Source organism: Arachis ipaensis, chromosome B1 (assembly GCF_059453495.1).
Source record: "Arachis ipaensis isolate K30076 ecotype BB chromosome B1, ASM5945349v1, whole genome shotgun sequence".
Taxonomy (NCBI): Eukaryota; Viridiplantae; Streptophyta; class Magnoliopsida; order Fabales; family Fabaceae; genus Arachis; species Arachis ipaensis.
In genome coordinates this window covers 8,814,959-8,826,218 of record NC_142436.1, presented here as the reverse complement: position 1 = coordinate 8,826,218, position 11,260 = coordinate 8,814,959, and positions in this window count along the sequence as shown.

The window sequence follows — 11,260 nt, the reverse complement described above, 5'->3', positions numbered from 1 at the left end:
TAATTTACTACCACTATTGCAGGGGATAATCACAAATAGGATAGATGTCAAGTCAACAACTCAAGCAATAAGAAATTTCCCAACTTCAAATTAAATTTATTAGGATATTTTACATTTTGGCTTTCAGATTTGTTAAAACTAGTTGAATAGTCTGAAAGTTTTATGGCTGTCCATATTATTATTATTTGATTTATTGTGAATTTAAAATTTACATTACTTTATTGAGTGACAGATAGGCATATATTATTCCATACATATCTTTTGTAGAGATTTATATCGACAAGTATCATTGTTATCACTATAAAGTCCTCATATCCAAACATTAGAGGTGTTTATGAGTGGGATAAAATCGAATTTGTTTTGATCTAGATTCGATTTTAAATATATATTGGGTTTATTTTTTAGATCTTAATCTGACTTTAAATTTGATAAAATCTAAACATTTTCGCACTACAATTATATCGGGTCCAAATCGAGTAAAAATCGAATTTTTAAAACTTTAACAATAATTTATAAAAAAACTTATTTATAAAGAAACCTATTTATGATGCACTTATTTATAAAGAACAAACTTGTTACTGAAAAATTGATATCCATATTTGATAGGGGTGTTCATGGATCGGATCGTATCCGCAGATCTGCGGTAAATATCCACATCCAATCCGAAAATTGTGGATCACACTTTGCGGATCGGATCGCGGATATCTGCTCTATATCTATGATAATTAAAATATATATATATATATATTTTTTTTTTTTGGTATTATATTTACTTGTTTGTATGTTTTAGTTAGTAATTATTATTCATATATTGTATTATTTTATTTTTGTTATTTAGAGAGAGTTTGATTAAAAATATTTTAGGAATAAATAAGTTTAAAAGTATGAAAGAAATATTTTTATCGAATTTTTTTACATAGAAATATGATTAAAAAGATAAGGTTTAATTATGCGGATATATCCGATATCCGATCCGATTCGATCTGATCCGTAAATGTGCGGATCGGATCTGGCACTAAAAAGTGCAGATATCATATCCGATCCGATCCGATGGAAATTGTGCGGATCGGATCGAATTTTCGACCATATTCGATCCGATCCGATCCGCAGACACTCCTAATATTTGAACTTAATTTGTCCATAAATTCTAATTTGATGTTTTTTTTTTATCTATTTTCTAATTCAATAAGTGTGATTAAAAATAAAACAATAAGCTTATAATTAATATATCATAATATTAAAATTAATCTAAAACATATATACTTTTTTTAGTTCCTTAGCGTATACATGGGTCGGATGAAGCCGGGTTCGCATTGACCCAAACCCGACTCGAAATAATAACTGAGTCTATTTCTGAGACCCTTACCCGACCCTAGACCCGGTAAAATTATACCAAATTAGTCCCAAAATATTCAGAGTCGGACCGGATATTCGAACTGGGCCGAGCCATGTGCACCCCTACCAGACACTACCCTTTGAGCGTTTTATTTTTTGTGAAGGCAATAACTGAAAGGTCAGACACCTCAATTTCTTCACCGACCTGGTAGACTTTTTTCAATGTCTTTTGTAGGAGGATTTTATTACTCTTCCTCCTGTGAATCCTTCAGCAATCGTGTGGATGTGACTCTCAAAAGTTCGTGAAAGTTGGTCTTAGCAAACCGTGTCATCTTCATCTCTTTTTTTTCTTGTTCTGATTGTCCAACCTGTCCGCTAAATACCTATCCTGTCGACCTTTCTAGCCAATTTCTCATTTTTTAAATCATAGCAATCATTAATAGAATAATCGTAGATTTTGTAGTACTCGCAGTATTCTAACCGATTTTCACTTTTTTTATTTTTGATCGGCCTGGGAAGTGAAATCTTTTCTATGTGGCAGATTTTTGTGTAAACATCAACAAGGGATACTTGTAATGGGGGTGTAGTTGTGATACTTTTGAGTTTTGTCCGAGTTGTATTCTTTTTTTTCTTTGGTTCATTCTCTTTATCTCGAGGGGGATATATTGACTGTGTTGTCTTGAGGCAGGTTTCCTTAAATGGTTGTTTCTTCCATATTGATGTACTTCTTAGCTCGCTTTTGTACCTTGTACAAAGAAGTCGGGTGTCTCTTAGATATGGATTGAGAGAAGGGTCCTTCACTGAGGTCGTTAACCAGTTCCATGATGACTACTTTCGTAGGTAGGCTCTGAATCTCCAGGCATGCTTTGTTGGATCTTTTTATATAAACTCGTAGAGATTCTCTGACTTCTTGCTTTACACCTAAGAGACTTGGCGCATGCTTGACCTTATCCTTTTGCATTAAAAATCGGATAAAGAAACTTTTTGCCCGATCATCAAAGCATGTGACCAATCTAGGAAGTAAACTATCAAATCACTTCATAGTCACCATAGTTAATGTAGTCAGGAAGGCTTTACAATGAATTGCGTCCGATGCGTCTACCAAGTACATGCGACTTTTGAAATCACTCAAATGATGTCTTGGAATTGTGGTTCCATAATAAAGATCCATATCCGGACTTTTAAAATTTCTAAGTACTTTATTCTGCATGATTTCTTCTATGAATGAATCTTTGCCTGTTAGAGGTGTTTCTTCTCGGTAAGCTCGGGTTCTTCTACCCTTGAAGTCGAACTCCAATTTCAAGAGCTTTTCTTCTAATTCTCTTCGTCGTCGAACTTCCCTCTTCAGGGATCTTTCAGATTCTCATTGTCGCTCTAACTCCTGCTCGAATTGTTCCAGCTGACCTTGATGTCTGTGGACAAGTCCCATTATCTCTGTGGGATCTATTGGCCCGGATGTTTCAGTTCGATGTATTTTCAAACCGAAAGTTGTGTGTCCATCTTCTAGGATGTCGTGCGCTATCGTACGATCTTGATTTTTAAGTTTCCGACAACAACGTCAATGTTCTAGGGGTTACTTGAAATGGATGAGTTTGGACCTGAACGTGAGGTCCAGACTCCTTTTTGTGGTAGCGTTCGACATCTTCTGATGGCGAGGTATTGCCGTCCGAGTTCCTTGTGAGGAGATGGGGGGTGGTACCTGTAAAGGACTCCAATGCTTAAGTTAGCAAGAATTTAAGTAGGTCTTTTAGTAGATTGGGTTTAAAAAATATTTGAGGGTGTCAATGTATTTATATGTGTAGATGCAGAGTCGATAATCACATTTTGAATAATTCTACCTTTAACAGTGGGTTGGTTACTCCCTTTTTAATAGGGAGTTTGTTAAAATTTTATTTTTAGAAGAGTGGAAGAGATAGTAGGAGTCAATACTTATTTAGATAAGTAGGGTCGTATTTATGTTGTTATGATATTTATATATTGGACTTTATTCATTTTGGACCTTACTAAATAACGAGTTAGGATATAAATAAATACAATGTATCATTGGAACAAATAAACCTTAACACAAATGAACTATGTTTGGTCAACTGAACATACAATAATAGTAATAGTTATTCGAGGTTAATTTTTTTAAAAAAATAAATTTTAAAACTTTATACAATAATGTGATCAATAATTAGAAAAATATAATTAATAATGAGCATTGTAATAAAATTATTTAAATATAATATTAGTGAATTGATAATAATGTAATAAGTGTAGGTGTGTAAATTTATTAGTTTTTAATGACAATACCAACTGTTAGAAACAAGAGACTAAGAGAGTAATATGAAAAGTGTATTATTGAGTTGTCTTCAAAGGTACAATATATAAGGGGTATTTATAGGTGGTAAATAAATCAGAGCAATAAAGACATAGAATCCTACAATTAATATACAGATATACTAGACGATACTAATTGATCTAAATTGATTCTAATGATTCTCTAACATCCCCCCTCAAACTCAAGTGGGAGCTAAGGATACCAACTTGAGTTTGGATAACAAAGTCCAGAAACGAGTCGGGTGATGAGCTTTCGTGAAGATATCAGCAGTCTGATCTAGTGTTCCAATAGCAATGAGACGAACAACATCAATAAGGATACGTTGCCGAACAAAGTGACAATCAATCTCAATGTGTTTGGTGCGTTCATGAAACATATCATTATGGGCGATCTGAATAGCACTGCGGTTATCACAAAAAACGTCAGTAGGGGACGACTGAGGAGCACCCAAATCTTCGAGAAGCCAACAAACTAAGATAACTTCAGCAGTGGTGTCAGCGAGGGCACGGTACTCAACTTCTGTGCTTGAGCGAGCAGTGAACGTTTGCTTCTTAGCACGCCAAGAATGAGAGCGTCGCCAAGAAACAAACAGTAACCAGTAGTAGAATGACGATCAGTGGGATCACCAGCCCAATCAGCATCGGAGTAAGCCTGAAGAGACAAAGAGGAATGGGCAGAAAAATAAAGGCCATGAAATAGAGTGCCTTTGATGTAGCGAAGAATGCGAAGAACTGCCGCATAGTGAGTAGTACGAGGAGCTGACAAGAACTGGCTAAGTACATGAACCGGATAGGCGATGTCTGGTCGGGTGACAGTCAAGTAGACGAGATCGCCAACTAACTGTTGATAGAGAGTCGGATTATCCAAAACAGTGCCATCCATAGGGGTAAATCGAACATTAGGCTCAAGAGGAGTAGACTCAGTGCGACTATCTGTAATCCCAGCGCGAGCAAGAAGATCTGAAGCATACTTATCCTGAGAGAGATAGATGCCATCATCGGTGGAGATGACCTCGAGACCAAGAAAATAGCTGAGAGAACCAAGATCTTTCATCTCAAAATTACGGTGAAGTGAGGCCTTGAGATCAGAGATACCATCAACATCATCCCCAGTAATGATCATGTTATCAACATACAAGAGTAGAAGAACAACTCCACGTTCACTTTTACGAATGAAGAGAGCATTCTCATGAGGGCTAGAAGTAAAACCAAGATTGCATATGGTAGTGCTGAACTTGTCAAACCATTCACGAGGAGCTTGCTTAAGTCCATAAAGTGCCTTGCGAAGGAGACAAACCTTATTAGAAGGACAAGGATATCCCGGAGGTGGTTTCATATAGACTTTCTTTTTCAAATCCCCATTAAGAAATGCATTCTTCACATCCATCTGACTGAGAGACTATTTTTTAATCGCGACAATGGCAAGAAGAGCACTAACAGACGTAAGACGAGTGACAGGGGCAAAAGTATATTCATAATCAATACCATACTCTTGCGTACAACCTTGAGCAACCAAGCGGGCCTTATAATGGTCAATAGAGCCATCAGAGCGAATCTTGATCTTGTATACCCATCTACTGCCCACAACTTCCTGATCAGAAGGAGGATCAACCAAATCCCAAGTGTGTGCTTTTTCAAGTGCCTGTATTTCTTCTTGCATTTTTTGTTGCCAATTTAGGTTTGAGGAGGCTTCTCTGAATGTCTTAGGTTTATGTTGATGAAGAATAGTAGAAAATCAATGGTAATCAAGAAGACGAAGAGGTGGATTCCTTACCCTAGAAGAACAAGCGGGAGGAGGAGGCATGACGGTAGGAGCAAGATCATTGTTCGGTCTGGAATTATTGGGAGATGGAGAAGGCGGAAGAACAGGAGGCTGTGGAGGGTCACTCGAGATAGAATCTGTAGAATCATCACTAGGAAAAAGATCAATATTGGGGTTAGTAAACAAAGGTGACTGAGTAGTAGGAATGGACTCAAAGGATGAGAATCAAGAAAACATATGGTGCTCCCAGAAGACAATATGACGAGATATACGAATACGTTTAGAGAGAGGATCCCAACAACGATAACCCTTGTGTTCAGTGCCATAACCAAGAAAACAACACATACGAGCCCGAGGTTCAAGTTTACTATGTTCATGAGGCTGAAGAAGAACAAAACATACACAACCGAAAACTCAAAGAGAACTATAATCTGGAGAGGTATGATAAAGACGCTCAAAGGGAGTAACATTACCAAGAACAGAAGAAGGGAGTCTATTGATAACATGAACAGCAGTAAGAACATACAGCTTCACCCCAAGTATGCTCAGGACATGAAGAAGAAAGGAGCATTGCACGGACGAAGTCAAGAATGTGACGGTGTTTGCGTTCAGCTCTACCATTTTGTTGAGATGTACCAAGACAAGAAAACTCAGACAAAGTACCCTGTTCTGCAAGAAAGGCTAAGAGTTTGGAATCACGGTATTCCATAGCATTATCACTTCGGAAAACCTTAATGACCTTGGAAAACTGAGTTTTAATCATAGTAGCAAAGTTGATATAAATCTGAGGTAACTCATGGTGATTAGTCATCAAATAAACCCAAGTAAAACGGGAATAATTATCAATGAAAATGACAAAGTATCGAGCTCCGCCCATAGAGGCAGTGGGAGCGGGGCCCCAAACATCAGAGTGAATGAGATCAAAAGGAGAGCAAGCAAGAGATGAAGTATTGTGAAAAGATAAAGCAGGTTGTTTGGCAGTTTGGCAAGAAATGCAATCAAAAGATTCATTAGGAACCTGACCTAAAACACCCTGAGACACAAGAGGACGCAGTTTTCCTAAGGAGGTGTGGGCAAGACGCTGATGCCATAAGTAGAGGGTAGAGGGAGAAGAAGTAGCACAGAGATTTGGTACAGGAGGAATATGAAGATTCTCGAGTTCAAACAACCTTCTGACCTTACGTCTAGTCCCAATGATTTGTCCTGTTCGAGGATCCTGTACACGACAACTAGAAACGGAAAAAGTGACTTCAAAACCCAGATCAACAAGTTGACCAACAGAAATAAGATTGAAGTTTAATTTGGGAATATAATAAGTATCAGGAAGATTAAGAGTTGACTGGGATATAGAACCCTTGTGTGTTGCGTGCAAGAGGGAGCCATTTGAAGTATTGACAGAAGGTCCATTTGTAGTGGTAGACATGGACGAGAAAATATTACGCAACGGAGACATGTGATTAAAGCAACCCGAGTCAAAATACCATTTAGAATTACCTGGAGGGGTGGAAAAAGCAGTAGGGGTATTACCAGAAACAGAGAGAAGACGCTGAAGAAGAGATGCAATATCAGAAAGAGAGACAGGAGACGAGTTTAGTGGACTAGGACGTGGTGGGCGAGTAGGACAGGCAGTAATTAAATGTCCCGAGAGCTTGCAGTAACGGCAGAACAGCTGTGAACAATGGTAGCTAATATGACCTTTCTGGTGGCATGTGCGACATTCAACAGAAGGACAGTCGGGGAAGAGGTGCCCAGAACGGTTACAGTTTTGACAGAATTTACCCTTTCTGTCGGTGGCAGCAAAATCACCTGGCTTTTCCATGATAGTAGTCACAGAGATCAAAGAGAGGAGAGAAAACGGCAATTTCGGAGCAGAAAAATGAGAAATCGGAGTGCAGAATCGGAAAGAGCTCACCAAAAAAACCTTAGGGAGGGTCCCACTTGTCTGCCACGTCAGCAATTGATGACACGTGGTGTCACCTGAGAGGAGCAAGAAGACAGCGTGGCGACGAGGTGGCACGCGGGTCGACGGCGGGCCAGGTCGGGTCGGTCGCGGGTCAGTGGATACCAAGGATGCCTTGCGCGGCGACACGTGGAAGCGCCAGGAGCGTCTGATCGCGTCCAAGATCCAACGGCTGCTGAAGCTTCTGGAAGGCAAAACAATAGAGGTGGCCAGCGAGGTTCTGGCGGTGCGTGACGGCGCGTCCGGAGGCGTCTGGTGGTGATGTCGACGGCGTTGGAAAGCTGATGAAGAGAAGATCACAATGATGCCGGAGGTGACGAGCCAAAGCGTCGGAAACAGATCAAAAAATGGGAGCAAAGAGGCACGGGTGAAATCTGGAAGGAAGATCAACCTGGTCATGGCAGCGTCTTTCGGTGGCGCGTGGAGGCGCGTCTGGCGGCGGTTCTGGTTGCGTTGGAATCACGGCGACAAGACGAACAAGATGGTTATGGGGGTGACGAACCAAAGCGTCGAAAAGGGAACGAAAAAAGAGGCCAAAAAACACTGCCGGAAAGGAAAAAAATAATGGGGCTATGAACTAATATTCATTGGAAAAAAAAAGACCTAAGCTCTTGATACCATGTTAGAAATAAAAGACTGAGAGAGTAATCTGAAAAGTGTATTATTGAGTTGTCTTCAAAGGTATAATATACAAGGGGTATTTATAGGTGATAAATGAATCAGAGTAATAAAGACATAGAATCCTACAATTAATATACAGATATACTAGACGATACTAATTGATCTAAATTGATTTTAATGATTCTCTAACACCAACAAAAATGGCTTATTTAAATGTATTTAAGTATTTAAGTACGTGTGATAGTAATATTTTAATTAATTTTTAATAATGTAATTAGATTGGATTTATTTTTCATTATTTTGGTGGTTGAAAGTACTAATAACAATGGATAAAAAAAAAGGATCACAGTATCTTGGTGTGTCTGAACTTAAACTTACATCAAATATCAGGTAATACATATTTCGATATCCATTACTGCAACACATACAAATGACAAAGAATAGAATAATGAATTAATATGAATTAATAGGAATAGTTCATACATATATTAGCTCTAAGGAATATAACTAACAGAAATATGTAAATTTTTTACTATTTACTAGCAAGAATAAAGATTAAATATGGACGTAAATCCTCAAAATTCATACAAAATTCGCGCACTTCGTTATATGTCAAAAGATATACTCTATCAACGACACAAATTATTTAACAAATAAACTGAAATTTATTTTCGGAAAAATCTATGATGTCGCCCTATTTTTTTTTTTTCACTTCCTTCTTAAACTTAAATTCAAAAGTAAAAAAGAAAAAGAAAATGTAGTTACCATTCAACTATATATTAGTATTAGTATGCTTAGAGATTAACTTAAGAATATTTTGTTGTGTATGGACTAAATTTAGTGTATACAAAATTGAAAATTAATAAAAGTTATATAACGACGGTTTTGAGGGTTACTTAAAATTAGGTTGTTTTTAAATTTGAATGTGAAGTTTAGATTTTTTTTAAGGTAGTGTCTGATTTCTTCTGGTATCGAAGTGTTATTGTCTGAATTTTTTGTGAAGAGGTGGGGGTAGTACCTGTAAACTTCAATATTTAAATTAGTAAGAATTTTATACTGACTTTTTTAATAGATTGAATTTTGAATATACTTGAAGATATCAGTGTATTTATATTAGAATAAATAACTATCTTTTAGAGTAGTTCTACCTTTAAAAGTGGATAATCGTTTTTTTTTATTAGATTCTAAATGAATAAGAGATAAATCTTAAAGTGTGGTCTGAACTCTTGTTATGTAGATTATTAAACTTTAAATTATTATGAGTCTGATTAAATTATGGAGCAGGATATCAACAATGACTAAACCTATATCTATATATACATATACATAAGTCTCATCTGTATGGCTGTGTTTTCCATGGCTATTGGTGCCTAAGATTCAAGGAATGTAGTCACTGACATGTGGATTATTATTTCAATGTTTGACCTGGAATATAAGCTCAAATGCTCAATAATATATCCCTCTTTGTAATTACACCAAGGTTGTTATCGTAATTTTGTATTGAAATTATTTTATAAAATAATAAAATAAATCCAAAAAGAAAACATCCAAAGCAATGACTATTGATCTTGGCAAAACCCAAAATGTGTGGTGACCCGATCCTACTCCATCAACATCATCAACCTGCACCTTCATGTGCAGCATCTTCCAATAAAAAAAAAGCTTCTGGAAGGTCAAGTGGAATTTTAAAATGTAAACGTAGCCGAATCCAAAAGACTCGATTAGTTTTTTCAGATCTTGTGGATGAAAGGTCGGAGAAGATTAACCAAAGAAATGGCTTTCTTTGCATTCCACTTGTTGCAAGGGAAGGTTCTCCGTTGAAAACTCGAGATGGAGCAAGAGGGGGTCGTGAGAAGAGAGATAAAGGTAGAGAGAGAAACATTTACTTATGGATGAACCGCCACCGAAAAAGTAGAATCCGATCACCGGACGACCTATTTGTTTCCAATTTTGAGATTCTCTTCGAAAATATTCTTTACTGCACAATGGTTATCTAGCTTTGATTATTATTGAAGCATGCTTAATATATAAATGAAAAAGCCTAGGGCCAGCAATTTTGTGTTTTCTGGCCAACACTTAATCATCAAAACAAAAGTGAATGATCTTCCACCATTAGGTATAATCTCACACCATTAAAAATATTATTGATGGCCAATTAATGGTTATAAAACACCAAAATTGCTGCCCCTAGCATTCCTCTATATAAATTAGGAGTGTACATAGTGCGGTCGTAAAATTTGCGAAATTAATAAAATAAGTTAACTATTATTTAAAGAAATTAGAAAATCAAATTTTATAATTTAAAATAGAAGAAATAATTAAAATACGAATTTTGATACTAATTTTTAAAGATTTTGGCTTAAAATCGGGCCAATAAACTGAATCAATTGGACCGGACTCAAGGCCCAACTTATTTCATCCTCCCTTGTTAAGCTTCATCTCTTCTTTCCGTTTTCCATACATGAAACACGCAAAACACACAGGAAAAAAATGAAACCCTTGTTAAAAAATTCAATTCCACGTAATTTTCAATTCGGAGTTTCGATTGACGAGCCGTCAGTGGTCACGTGTTCGTCTCGAAATTCTTTACAAAATTCACAAATCAATTTGGTAAGTATCTATCAATTTTTTACTCAGCCACTCTTTCCTAATTTCGAAATTTAAAGTTTTGATTTTGAGAGATTACGTGGTTTTGATGTTCTAGGGTTGAATTAGGTTGTGAATAATGTTGGGCTTTGTACATTTCATCCATGGATAAGGTAAGGAACTGTTAAACCCTTGTAAATTATTGAATTAGTGAACCCTATGATAATTATAGTGATATTGCGTGAATTAGATTGTATTCTTGTTAATTTGGAGTTCAATTATGTGGTTTGGAACGAAATCTGGGTGATTAAACTTGAGGAATTGATGTTTGGAAGCTTGGAGTTTGACAAAGGAGAGGTTTTTGAGGTGTTCCGAACTTTGGGAGGAATTGGCCAATGTATGGTTTTGGTTTCTCGTAGATAATATATAATTTTTTGTGAATACATAGGCTAGATGACTATATGATAGGTTGAAAATGTGGAAATATATTAATACTAGAAACCTTGATGGAAATGTAAAATTATATTGCGAATGAGTTGATGAATAATGATTTTGTTGAGTTGGTTGTAGGAATTGTGTTAATTAAAGTTGTTGATGGGAGTTGATGAATGATTATTGATGATGAAAGATTGATGATTGGTTGAGTTGAGTTGTGTGTGTGTTGAATAATGAAT